The sequence below is a fragment of the Amblyomma maculatum genome, chromosome 1 (genome assembly GCF_055883805.1).
Source record: "Amblyomma maculatum isolate TAMU_Amacu chromosome 1, ASM5588380v1, whole genome shotgun sequence".
Classification (NCBI taxonomy): Eukaryota; Metazoa; Arthropoda; class Arachnida; order Ixodida; family Ixodidae; genus Amblyomma; species Amblyomma maculatum.
Window position 1 is genome coordinate 348,693,142 of NC_139344.1, and position 12,600 is coordinate 348,705,741.

General features: G+C 47.1%; 1 pseudogene; it reads right to left on the minus strand.

The window, feature by feature from the left end:
* Positions 1-7,981: 7,981 nt before the first annotated feature.
* On the minus strand, positions 7,982-8,857 carry LOC146207721 (3'-5' RNA nuclease TATDN2 pseudogene; annotated as a pseudogene).
* Positions 8,858-12,600: the final 3,743 nt, after the last annotated feature.

Below are 12,600 nucleotides of genomic sequence, written 5' to 3' on the forward strand. Positions count from 1 at the left end.
TTTCACCACCAAGCACAGAGCACGGAACTTCTGTGGCCGTGATGTTCACAAACATTCAGAATGCCACAGTGAGGTACGCTTGTGTTCATTTTTGTAACAAGAAAAGGCACTTCGAGGTCGCCTGTTGTGTTAAGAACCGAGTGGCAGAGTTGAATGAGGTGATTGTCGATGAAACCAATGGGTGCCGCTCAAAGGCTACGAGACAGCAAGGGGCACCAGGTACATGAATGCGAGAAACAAGGGAAAAAATTCGGTGCACTTTGTAGGAATTGCGATCAATGGCTACTTCCCGTGAGTCAAGGTGGACACGAGTTCCGAACTAACAGGCGACGGTAACTAATGTGACGTGCCACGACATTTAGACAATCTACAGGTATTGTGAGGGCCGAACGACGCTGCGCTACACTCTAGGAATCTTGAAAATCCAAATACAATGAAAAGTGCCCCGAGAAAAATGGTGTACAGGGTCACCAAATCATTAGACACCGCTTCGATGAGGTGTGGGCGTAAGGCATTGTTCTTTCCATCAACACAGTCGTACGGACGGGTAACTACAGCATAACATATGAGCAGCTCTTCTCCGGTATTGGCTGCATACCAGGTGAAAATACCATTTGACTAACGACGCGGTATCATATGCTGTCGATGTCGTACGAAGGATTCCGACTTCCACGAGAGAACATAGTACAGAAGGTGCCCCAAAACATGGAGAATCAAGGAAAACTCGCAAGGTAGAAAAGCCAACCATCTGGTGCGTTCCCACTGTGCCAGTCGAGATGCCATCAGGAGATGTACGTACGTCCATGTCTTGACTTGATTTAATTCCGCCTTCTGGGGAGTAGAGAATGCACGTTTTGCCAACTGTAGACGAAGGGGTACCTGAGAGCGTGGTATCTCGCATGTGGTATCTCCCGAGTTTTTGGGAAGTTTTACTTCCATAATGTAAAAGTGGCCATACCATATTTGGTGACCAGGAGGAGGAACTCGACGACCGCTACAATAGGATACTAAGATCTAAACGGTGGATCACATTGCAACCGAGTGGAAAGGTCCGTCCTACACGATACCGCTGCGGATTGGTGCGACGAAAGGGCGGCCTTGGCGGCCGTGCCGAGGCACGAATAGACTAAACAAACGCTCACAAGCCCCGACGACGGGAATGGAAATACTATACTACTATAGCGATGTCAAACGAGGATTCAAATATGGAAAACTACAACTCAGGACACTATGAGGGCATTATCGCCGCGAACTGCAGGAAGCGATGAGCCGATCTCACCGAAACTGACAGAGGCCAGGATAACCAAGACCTGGACAACTGAATACCCGCTATGCGGATAGGAACAAAAAAGGACATCTCGAAAATGCAGAAATGGACAAGCAAGCGCCTGCAGAAGCCAGGGCGCGACAGCTTGGAAAAGTTCAGACGGAGAAGACACCACGAAACCCGAGCAAAAGAGTAGAATGCTTAATAATAAGAAGAATTTCCCTCGACTTGAAATCGTTATTAGAGCCAAGGAAGGTTTTAAACTCGGCTAATACGCAATGGTGGTAATGGGAAGGCCATTCAAAAGGCAAGAGGACACCGTTCAGAATACTCAAGCATGAAAACACGACCGGGATCCAAATAATAATAAGTGCATAATTTCCAGAGATCGCCTGCCGTGTAAAGAAACGGGTGGCAGATGTGAACGAGCTATGTCGATATCAATGGGTGCCGCTCAAAAGCTACGAAACAGCAAGGATAGCAGATACATGAATGCGGAGAAGCAAGGTAAAACAAAAACCAGCGGCGCACTACGTGGATGAATTGTGATCAATTGCTATACTTCCTGAAAGTCAAGGTGGACACGGGTGCCGAACTAAAAGACGACGGCAATGGACCTTTTTCCAGTAGCGCACCCCTCTTGCGGCCGCCAGGCGAAGTACGAATGACGGGACGGGTTACCGAGAATTTGTGCGAAAATTCGTTCCCAGTACCAGGGTGGGCTTATTTTTCATACAGATGTTGAGTGCAGGGTTGGTCTTGCCTAGTCTTATGCAGAGATGCTTGTGCCATCTGTGTACATACCAAACATACCTTGATGCACTAACCCCCCGCCCCCTGTTAAACCATTACAATGACAACAGCAAGCTGGCGAACCTGGCTCTTTCTTCCTCGTTGAGGCAAGCTGGGTGAGGTGGGGACAATATAATGCCTCCGTTCCGAAGGCCTAAAAGATGCTAGCATTGCACGCAATTATTGTGCAGCAGTTCGTAGCCTCATTGAAGCGAGGGGTATCGTTTCCTGGAAAAGCACGTGCACTAAGTCCTCCCTTTATTTCCGCTTGGCATCCCGGCGAAAATGGCGGCCGAGGCGGTTTCGCGCATGCGCAGTAGAGCTACTGGAAAAAAGGTCCATTACCGGACATGCCACGCCATTTCGAAAAGGTACAGTTAATGTGAGGAAGACGCCGTGCTGCACACTATGAATGTTGAAAATCCCAATCTAATGAAAAGGGCCTTCGGAAAATGGTGTAAGTGGCCACCAAACCATTAGACTCCTCCGCTTCGACTTGTGGGGGGTTCTTACTGGGCCGTCGAGCCTCCTCTGAGGTCTAGGCCGCAAACTCCGAGTTCCCACGATCGCACATCTCGGACAACCGTTCTCACGACCACAAACTGGTAATGCGAAGTACGACACAACACAGAACAGGGCTTTTGCTCGGGACCAGATATTTATTGGGTTTTCCCAAAACTGCTGGCGATGATCTTGCTGACTACCTTATCCGTTTGGATGGAGACTGATAGTTGAAGGGCAAGATGGCGACAACAAGGAAGTAAAGCGGGGAGGTGTTTACCTTGCCTCTTCTCATTGTCGCGGCTCGCTGTCGTCTCTACTCGGCGATAGCTGATTTCCGCCAATCTCGGCGCATCTTTGCTCGCACCAGTTCTCAGTCACATATTCAATCTTCTTTTTATATATGGTAGTTATCCACAGCAGCTCAAGATAGCGAAAATTATACCAGTGTTCAAAAAAGGCGATCCCGCTCTGCCAAATAATTATCGACCGATTGCCATTCTTCCTTTTTTTGACAAAATTTAAAAAAAGTTAATGGAAATAAGGTTGTCCGGATATATTGAAAAATACAACATATTGACAGATAATCAACACGGTTTTCGGTGCGGACTATCTACAGATACTGCAGGTTCTCTCATATATTACATCAGGCTTGCTATCGATAAAGGAAGGTTTTAAGGCGCAGTTTTCATTGATTTCCACAAAGCATTTGATTCTATCGATCCCTCCATCTTGTTTCCGAAACTTCAGTCGTACGGCATACCAGGACCTCCACTATTTCTTTTGAAGAGCTTTCTTCGTGACCGAGACCACAAAGTCTGTATTAATAACCATGCATCTAACAAAGCTCTCGCTAACAAAGGGGTTCCACAGGGTTCTATTCTAGGCCCTGTATTGTTTCTACTCTATAATAACGATTTGCCATCCTGTTTTAGGCATTGTAATAGTATATTATTCACAGATCTACCATGATAACATCGCACCATGATATTTACCAGCTCATATCTAACTTTCAAAGCGACATTAATTCTCTTGAGTATTGGTGCCACATTAACCGCCTGACTGTGAATGTTACTAAGACTTGCTTTCAGATTTTCTATCCCCCTCAGAAGCCATTGCCCGTCTCACCACTACTATACTTTAATTCCACTGCCATCGCGTCGCAAGACCGAATTTGGTTTCTAGGTGTTGTTATTGACTCTCACCTAAAATTCCATTATCATATAGCGGAAAATTGCAAGAAAATTTACGCGTACTAATCAAAGCCCGATCCTATTTCTCAATCCACACGTTACTATCACTTTAATACGCATTCGTCCACAGCCACTTAAACTACGACATGTCATCCTGAGGTAACACCTATCATGTTCATCTTTGGCCATTAATAAAGCTGCAAAAGCAAGCCATACGCATCATAACCTCCTCCCCTCGAATGTCACCGTCGCACATTTTGTTCATGGATTTAAATGTTCTACCCCTCTCGGCTCTTTATTTTTATAATATCGGTATTCTATTCTTTAAGATTCTTCACCATCAGCTGCCACTTAGCATTTTTCCTTCCGGCACGATCAAAAACAACAGTGTTGCACGGTTCGCTCTACGTAATAATTTTCTACTACTTAAGGTCAGTACTGTCTACGGGAAACAATGCCTTCAATTTTCGTCCATATCATTCTGGAATTCTTTGAATTTCGACATTAAGCAAACTAATACACTTTCTTTGTTCAAGTTCAAATTAAAAATTTTTCTTTTTAATTTGTGATTTCTTTGTTATTTATCTTTTGCATCGCGGAATTCGTAAGGGTTTTTGTACTTTTTTCTGTATTCTATTTTTGTATCTAAATCTGTCGGCAATGCATTCTTTACTATGTATTTCGCTATTTATTTTCGGTATTGCAGGTGGTCGAAATTACTCCGTAGCCCTCCACTACGGCTCCTCTTTTTCTCTTTCCACTTTCACTCCCACCTTCCCTTACGGCGCGGTTAAGGTGTCCACAGAAAACAAGTGAGACAGTTACCGCGCCTTTCCCTTCCTATAAATCAATCAGTTTTTTTCTGCGGCGCGGCGTGGCTACCGACCGGGTTTACCCGACGTCTTGAAGAGGGGCCCCATCTGTGGTCACTCTAAATGTCAAACGTAGCTACCGGCCGGGTTTACGCGACGGGATAAAACCTCGCGTAGTATCGCTTACGCAATAAAAGTGAGCAATAGATAGGCAGTTGCATGGCGGCGCCTTCAAGCTGGGAACATCGTAAACCTGGTCTGGGCATATTTCCAGATTGATGATTTTAATTGACAAGGCGATAAGTGCGAGCATTGTGGCGTGACAGGGACCCTTGACTACATAATCTGGGAATGCGCTAGCTCCCCAGTTGATAAAATATAAATTGTAGAGAAGCATAGTAAAGATCCCCAGGTGGTCGAAATTACTCCGTAGCCCTCCACTACGGCTCCTCTTTCTCTCTTTCCACTTTCATTCCCACCTTCCTCCCTTCCCTTACGGTGCGGTTCGGGTGTCCACAGAGCAAGTGTGACAGTTACTGCGCCTTTCCCTTCCTGTGAACCAATTTAACTTAGAGAAGCATAGGAATCACTGCTTCAGAGCGAGGTCCCTGCCCCACAGCAACAAGACATCTGCCTGGCGGAAGAAGCCGCGAAGAGTCGAGACCTATTTGCCTGCTTCTAATCGCGAGGTTGCGGCCCCCGTCCCCTAGGCGTGCGTGCTGGGGGTCTGTAGTAGGGGCCTCCTTATATGGTAGAACAATGAAGTTTTGTCATTCAACCAATCAGTAATCAATGGAAAGCAAATGTTAAAACAATGAAAAGTAAAGAAAATCTTAAGGCATACAAATAAAAATAAAAGTAGAAATGAAAAAAGAAAACAAAAAGTAAAAAAACATCGTCGGTGTGTGCGAAACGCTATCGCGTATGCCCTTAACGGCTGAGCTTAAGTGTCCCATAATTTTTAAAAACCTAGTATTTTTTTTTACATACAAGAGGATTGTATTTTTAGGAACTCCAAACCACTGAGCCAGCACGGCGGGGTATGAGAATGAGAAATAGGGGGGGGGGGGGGGGACCTCATGCCATCGAACATTCATCCAAATTTTACCCAAATTAATTGATGTCCAACTCAATTTGAAAATGGCCAAAGTGTCTTCCAAATTTAAGTGGGCTAACCTAAGAAATTTGGCATGCTTACGGATTCTCCGCGCGTCGGAGCAATGTAACTTCATAAAAGGAGAGTTAGGAATCGTCTTGTAGAAAGCGATCGCTTGCCACAGCAGACGCTGTGGCCCATGCCTATGCCGACAGCGCCATGATTATTTGGCCGCTCGCGAAGGTGACAAGGCCACCACTAAGCCAGTAACCATTTCATGCTTACATACTCTCGATTACGCGGAGAGTATTTTTATCGACCGCCGTCTACGTCGGCGGTGGCGTTTCGACGGAACGAGCTATCTACGCTATTGCATAAAAAATTAATGGTCTCTTAAGAGGAGATTGGCAAAAGCCTACCCTTCCTCTCCTACCATTTGCCTCTTATCGGTATTGGCTGCAGTGCTACATATAATTATAATTGGTTTACAGGAAAGAAAACGCGCAGTATCTGTCGCTCTTTTTGCGGCAAGTGTGAGTGGACGGTACAGCATCGTGGCATTGGAGATGTCAGTAACGCTAGAGAATTATTATTATTTGAAACTTAATTGCCGCCGATACAGGAGGTTCCCCTACTCCCCCACCCAGGTACGCAAACCCGAATAGGGGGCTGGGACTCCGCGACTAGAAGTGCGCAAGGATACATTGATTCTTCGCGGCCTCAGCCGCCAGGCGGACGACTTCTTTTTGGGTCTCAAGGGTTTCGCTTTGGAGAAGGGATTCCCAAGCTTCCGTGTCATGAATGTTGGCCACTGCCCTAGGCGAAAATGGGCATTGCCAGATTATGTGATCTAGTGTACCTCTCTGTCCGCAGTGTTTACAGTTTTCATGTTGTCTGTCATCTACTTTTAAATGGTGCAGCCATATCGGGTTGGGGTAATTTCCGGCCTGTAGTCTGCGAAGACTTTTGGCCTCTTCGTTGTTTGGCTCCTTATGTGGAGTGGAGAATGTTTTTCTGTTTAGTTTGTGGTATTCACAGATCTCGTGGTAGGTGTTTAACCTCTCCTCGGGCTCTGGGTTGTCGACCTGCTCGACGTTCGTCCGGTGGTAGATATCTCGGGCGAGCGCGGGAGCAGCTTCGTTTCCAGACACCGATTCGTGGCCTATATTCCGCGAAATTTTGCGAGATGTGTTATTCTCTAGCGTTTTTTGGCGTCTATAAAAACGCTAGAGAAGAACACATCTCGCGGAATTTCGCGGAATATGACAGATCTCGCGCACAACTCTCGCGCACGGGATTTCGTTCTATGAGCCTATAAAGGCTTTCGCCTTAATAAACGTTACAAGCCTCTAATATCAGACTTTGTCAAGTCATTTAACGGGTGATGAGTAAAATTGAGTAAAGATCGCGCAAAAAACTCAACAACCACCGCTCTATAAAGACTTTCTCCTCACCGCACTTTAGTTATGGTGGCTAGAAGGGCTCGCCACCATACTTAGTGGTCCAAAGTGACTTCAATGGCTCGGACTCAGCAGCGTGTCTGTGCGTTAGCAGCGAGCGTCCGCGAGAAACTTCGTGATTCCGCGGTATTCCGTTTATCAATCGTCCTGATAATGGCATCAGAAAAACAAAAATCCTGTTTCCAACGCGAATTAAACCTCATACGCCCGGGATCGTGAAACGCACATCATAATTCTCCTTGTCTACCGGGAGGATGATAGTATAGCTAGATTCCGGGAGTGACAGATACTGCGCCTTTCCTTCCCTGTAACCAATTATAGAACGCCGGTGAACTTTGATGCGTTCAAGGGAACGCTGGTTGTGTTCGACGACGGGCGCGCGATGCAACGTGTGCAGCAGCGAAGCGCAGGCTTTCGCATTTCTCTACTGCGGATTCTGCAGTGCTCTCGGAATTTTTTCTCTATAGAGCAATATGTTCACCAGCGCCATGCAGGCGCGCGCAAAATGTCAGCAGTAATGTGCATGTGTGCTGTCGCACAAGAAATGTATACCATTTGCTGAAAATAATGCTAAATTTGAAGCCTGAAGCCATACCTTATTGCCGCTACGTAATTTATTCGCGATAATTTAATATCTAATATTTAGATTTTCACACAGATGGAAATGTTTATGAATGAAAATTTGATTACAGCCATCTTGTCCGCGTTGCATACGCATGTTGAGACCCAACATAAGTCCTAGAAGCAGTCACTTTCGAAATACTTCCGGGCATGTCTAACATCAGTGCACCATCATTTAGTAAGACCAAATTTCGTGAACCCAGTCACACAGCAGCACTTGCAAGTTCTTGGCACCGTACTTAGATGCCGTATATGCGCTTTGTGTTCTGGCGCACCTCCACGAGGACGTCGTAAACGGAGACGTTTCGCAGCGTTGCCAGCTGGGTCGCTACATAGATGGCCACTCCAGGGTGAGCGGCTGGCAGTCTTCCTTTTTCCTCCCTGGGTAAGAAGAAAGGAGCGTCCGTCTCCAAAAGTACGCGGTCAAGCGGCACCTTGAGGGCAGTCTCTGCGAGTGGGCCATTGAGGTTGCTCCCTAATTTGGGAGTGAATCCTAGGCACAGGTGCGGGAACGCATCGAGCCACCGCTTAGCCTCGGACCAGCCGCCGCAGAAGCAGTGCAGGTGAATCATGTAGTTCGGCGGAACCATCTCTCTCAGTATGCGCATGGTATCCTCCGTGGCTTTGCGCGAGTGTATCACCAGGGGCAGCCCGCGACTGGTGGCGATCTGAAGCTGGGTCCTGAAGACCGTCTGCTGCAGGTTCCGATTCCTTTCGGTGTAATCGAGCCCAATTTCACCAAGCGCAACAACACTAGGGTGGTTAAGGGCGTGCATCAGCTGCTGCTCGATCTGGTCGTTGTACTCGGCGGCCATCTTAGGATGGCAGCCGAAGGCTCCCCATACCTTGTCCTCGGAGAGCAGCGCGTCCCACATGTATTCCAATTTGAAGGTGACCGGGTTGCAGAAGTTGGCCACGCAGCCTTCGTAGCAGTCGGGAAAAGTGTCCCGATGGTCGCGCCGGTAGTCGGCGTAGCTGCCGAAATGGTTCACCTTGCTGAAAAGGTAGTCTAGATGGCAATGGGTATCGATCAGTCCCACGCCGGAAGACAGATCGTAGGGCCATTTTTTGTCCAGCTGGGACTTAGATCCCAACGTTGTTAGCGGTTGAGACATAGCACTGCGTCCGAGGTCAGATAAGACTAGGCTGTTGTAGCTTACTCGGCGTTGGGTCTTCTTGGATGGGGGCACGTACGATCTAGCTCACGAGAGGCTACTTCTTTGTCTTCTTTATGAACGAAACATTGGAAATTGAGCATAAAGACCACGAGGGGTGTTGTATCTTGAGTGCGCCTAAATGTGAAAGAATTAATGCTTTATCACGCAAAGCCCGCCTGTTAATACTCGGTGCCTATACAATGGCAGCCAGTATGTAATGGTTCTCCATGTGGCGCCAGATCAGCCATCATATGCTCAAAATTATGACGCAACCATTCCACGCACAACTAGTGTCATACCGTTCCGCTATGGTGTCTCCACAATACAGGGTTCCCACAACTACCGCCTGCTAAACCTTATAGAGAGAAAGAAGTTGATTGGAAGGCGATAACTTTTTTTTATTGCCTGCTTAGACATACATCGCTACACAACAAAAGTACCTCTGTATCGCACCATGTACAGTGCCAATCTCGGTAGCGACGTTTTAAAGCGCGTAAAGAGAATGCATGTGGCTCCAGGCGCAAAGTCCTTTTTCTTTAGGCTCCACACCGGAACCTTAGAGGTAAAAACCTGGATGGAGGAAAAGGGACTGTACGTTCCCTGGGGTGTGCATTGTTTTTTATGCAGAAAGCCCGAAACCGTCGAGCACGTCTTCTTGGAGTGTTTGGGTGGCGTGTTCTTTTGGGACATACTGCAAAGAACACTGCAAAAAGACCTGCCACTAGACCCCCGAGGAATTCGTTTCCTAGCTGTGGAAAATGCTGATGGGATTGCACTGTATATGGAAAGCCTGCATGGCAGCGCGACACGCCGACATTGATGCAAGGCCGGCACGCCAGTCCAGGGACTTGAATATTTGGGAGCTGGGATTTAAAAAATTTCTATGCAAAATCTACTGCTCCATTCGAGCTGAAATAACGTTCACAAAGTAGCTAAATATCGTCTACGTTATCTGATAAGTGATTCGACATCGCTACTTGCCTAGATTTTCCGAAATCGAGAAAAAACTGCTCTCGGCGGCGTGCAAAATTTTCGCAGAAGAGAGTCGAAAAGCTATTTTGACATGATGCGTCATCTATCGGGCACCGAGGCAAGCGCGCCAACGGCCGGGATGGAGCTTGTCTCTATGCTCGACAGATGACGCATCATGTCAAAATAGCTTTTCGACTCTCTTCTGCGAAAATTTTGCACGCCGCCGAGAGCAGTTGTTTCTCGATTTCGGAAAATCTAGGCAAGTACCGATGTTGAATCACTTATCAGATAACGTAGACGATATTTAGCTACTTTGTGAACCTTATTTCAGCTCGAATGGAGCAGTAGATTTTGCATAAAAATTTTTTAAATCCCAGCCCCCAAATATTCAAGTCCCTGTACTTCTGCGAATCCGTTGCGGCGTTCGTGGCAACCCACAAGAGTGTGTGCCCGGTGCCCGAATGGGTATCGAGAATTGAGCCCCTTATGCACGTGAAGATTTTTTAGCCCCTTTACATCAGTCAAGGTTTGGCTGGAAGTTTTAGCCCATACCGACGCTATGTACATTCTTCTGAATTGGAAGGCGATAACCTCTATGGCTGTGCCATGTTTGCTAACCATGGCGTCCCTGCTTGGATCAAAGAAGGAGCAGTGCCATATAAGATGAAATAGGTCTGGCTTGCAATTAAGGTGACAGAACGGGCATTTAAGTAAGCTGCGGTCTTGAGAAATTGGCAGTGGCGATCGTGGGCGATGCGGTGCTAGCCATTTGTCGAGAATGTGAGTGTAGGCAGTATTAGCACAAAGCTTATTAATGAAAACTTCTCCAGCCCGAGAGAGCTTGGAAGGTGTCCGTGAGAAAGCTTTGAGGGGTGGTGTCGTGAAGCTGAAGGCGACTTGCACTTTTGAGGTGGAGGAGGAGGAAAACTTTATTTCACGAAGAATTTGAGGCACATAGGCCTCCTGGGTCTCCGCACGACCCCACTCGCGATCTAAACGTTCATGTGATGTTGGTCCATGACGTATGCGGCCCGACTGACGACGATCGTGGTTCAATCGAAAATTGTGGATGGCAATGTTCATCTGATCGCACGGAGCTTGTTGTTGTTACGACTGAAGGAAGGAGGAAAAGAAAATACACGGGCCTGCTACTGGCTCTGTAGCTGAGCCACGTCCACTGCCTCTTGCGAACAGAAGAAAAATTAAAGAAACAAAAATAAAAGGGAAAGAAAGACACGCGTCGCAACAGCCGTCGTCCACCCCCGAAACGGTAGCAGTTGTAATGACGGCCTACAACAATTTAATATATGGTGGCAGGCTAGCCACCGCCGCAAGCGGCAGAGACATATCAGTCCCAGCCCCGTAGGGCCGGGAGCACAATGCTGAGAAGAAAATGGCAGAAGAGGAAGGGTAAGCTTTCGTCATATCTCCTCTTAAGAAACATCTAAGAGACGCTCTAATTTATTAAGGCGAAAGCCTTTAATGGCTTATGCTGTCGTGGACAAAATGTGTCCCGCTTTTGCGGCGTTCTGATTGGCCGAGGTGGGATGACGTCGTAGAGGTCTCGACCAATCACCGAGTACCCCCCCAGTATGCGCGAATGCGTGCCTTACATGGTCATGTGTCAATCAATGATGAGTTACTAATTAATGAATAAATTAATGAGCAAATAATGACTAATCAAACAATTCATTATCTAACTAATCAATAATATATAATTGCGTAAGCAATGATTACCTACTTACTGCTGATTCGTTAATTAATTACCTAACTCATTAAATAATTACTAGTTAGTGCCAGTTGCGTAGCAGAATGCGGCACTCAGACTTTCGCATTTCACTACTTTAGTTGCCATAGTCCCTCGTAATTTTTCTTTGAACCTCACTTTTTCGGGAACTACCAAGTAAGCTCCCCCCCCCCCCCCCCCTTTCTTCTCACTGCAGGTCCTAAAAATATACTTCTCTATTATTATTTTTTCAGTCAGTAGATTGCATCGCCTCCCAACATGTACTGTGAACGTGACATGAAGTTCCGAGTTAGGGCGGTCACGATAATCAGGATAGCTGTCCGTATATGCTGGGCATATAACGCCCTTGGTGATTCGAAGGGGGTCCTTCCTTTGTTAGAGTCCGGATAGGCAGCTTGAAGGCGATTGAGTGCCCATGAAGGGTGTGCTTTAGTGGTAGTGGGGCTGAGAGAAGCGCGATTAATATTTCGGTGAAGGCGGTTGCAGATGTGCTAACTGAAGGGAGTCAATTGTGCATAGCGTATTTTTTCGGCTTCGCTTCTGAGCTTGGCTTCGTGACGCCTCAGCCTAAGTGGAGAAGTGGGCATCTATTTGAGTGTCAGCGGGCGTAATCGTGAGCTGCCAGGTGTTTCTCCAGGTCGCCTCGAAGTTGCAGTTAGGAATGGTAGTCCACAGTAGCATCATCCACCGGAAGTGGGTCTTGGTACTTGCGGAAGGCCTTCCAAATATTTAGTCGTTGCTTGTAAAGTGTCTTTCGGGGAAGGCATGATACATAGTCGTTTCGAGAATGCACCTATAGAGTCTCAACTAAGTTGGTCCATATGGCATGCGGATGGTCTTGGCCATTGCCATGTCGGGGGGGGGGGGGGGGGGGGGCGTCACGGATAATGATATTGCCGATAGTATATGGAGTATATGGAGGGGGGGGGGGGGGCAATCAATTTGTCTTAGGCGCAACCGAATGCGAGGTGATGGGCGTTGG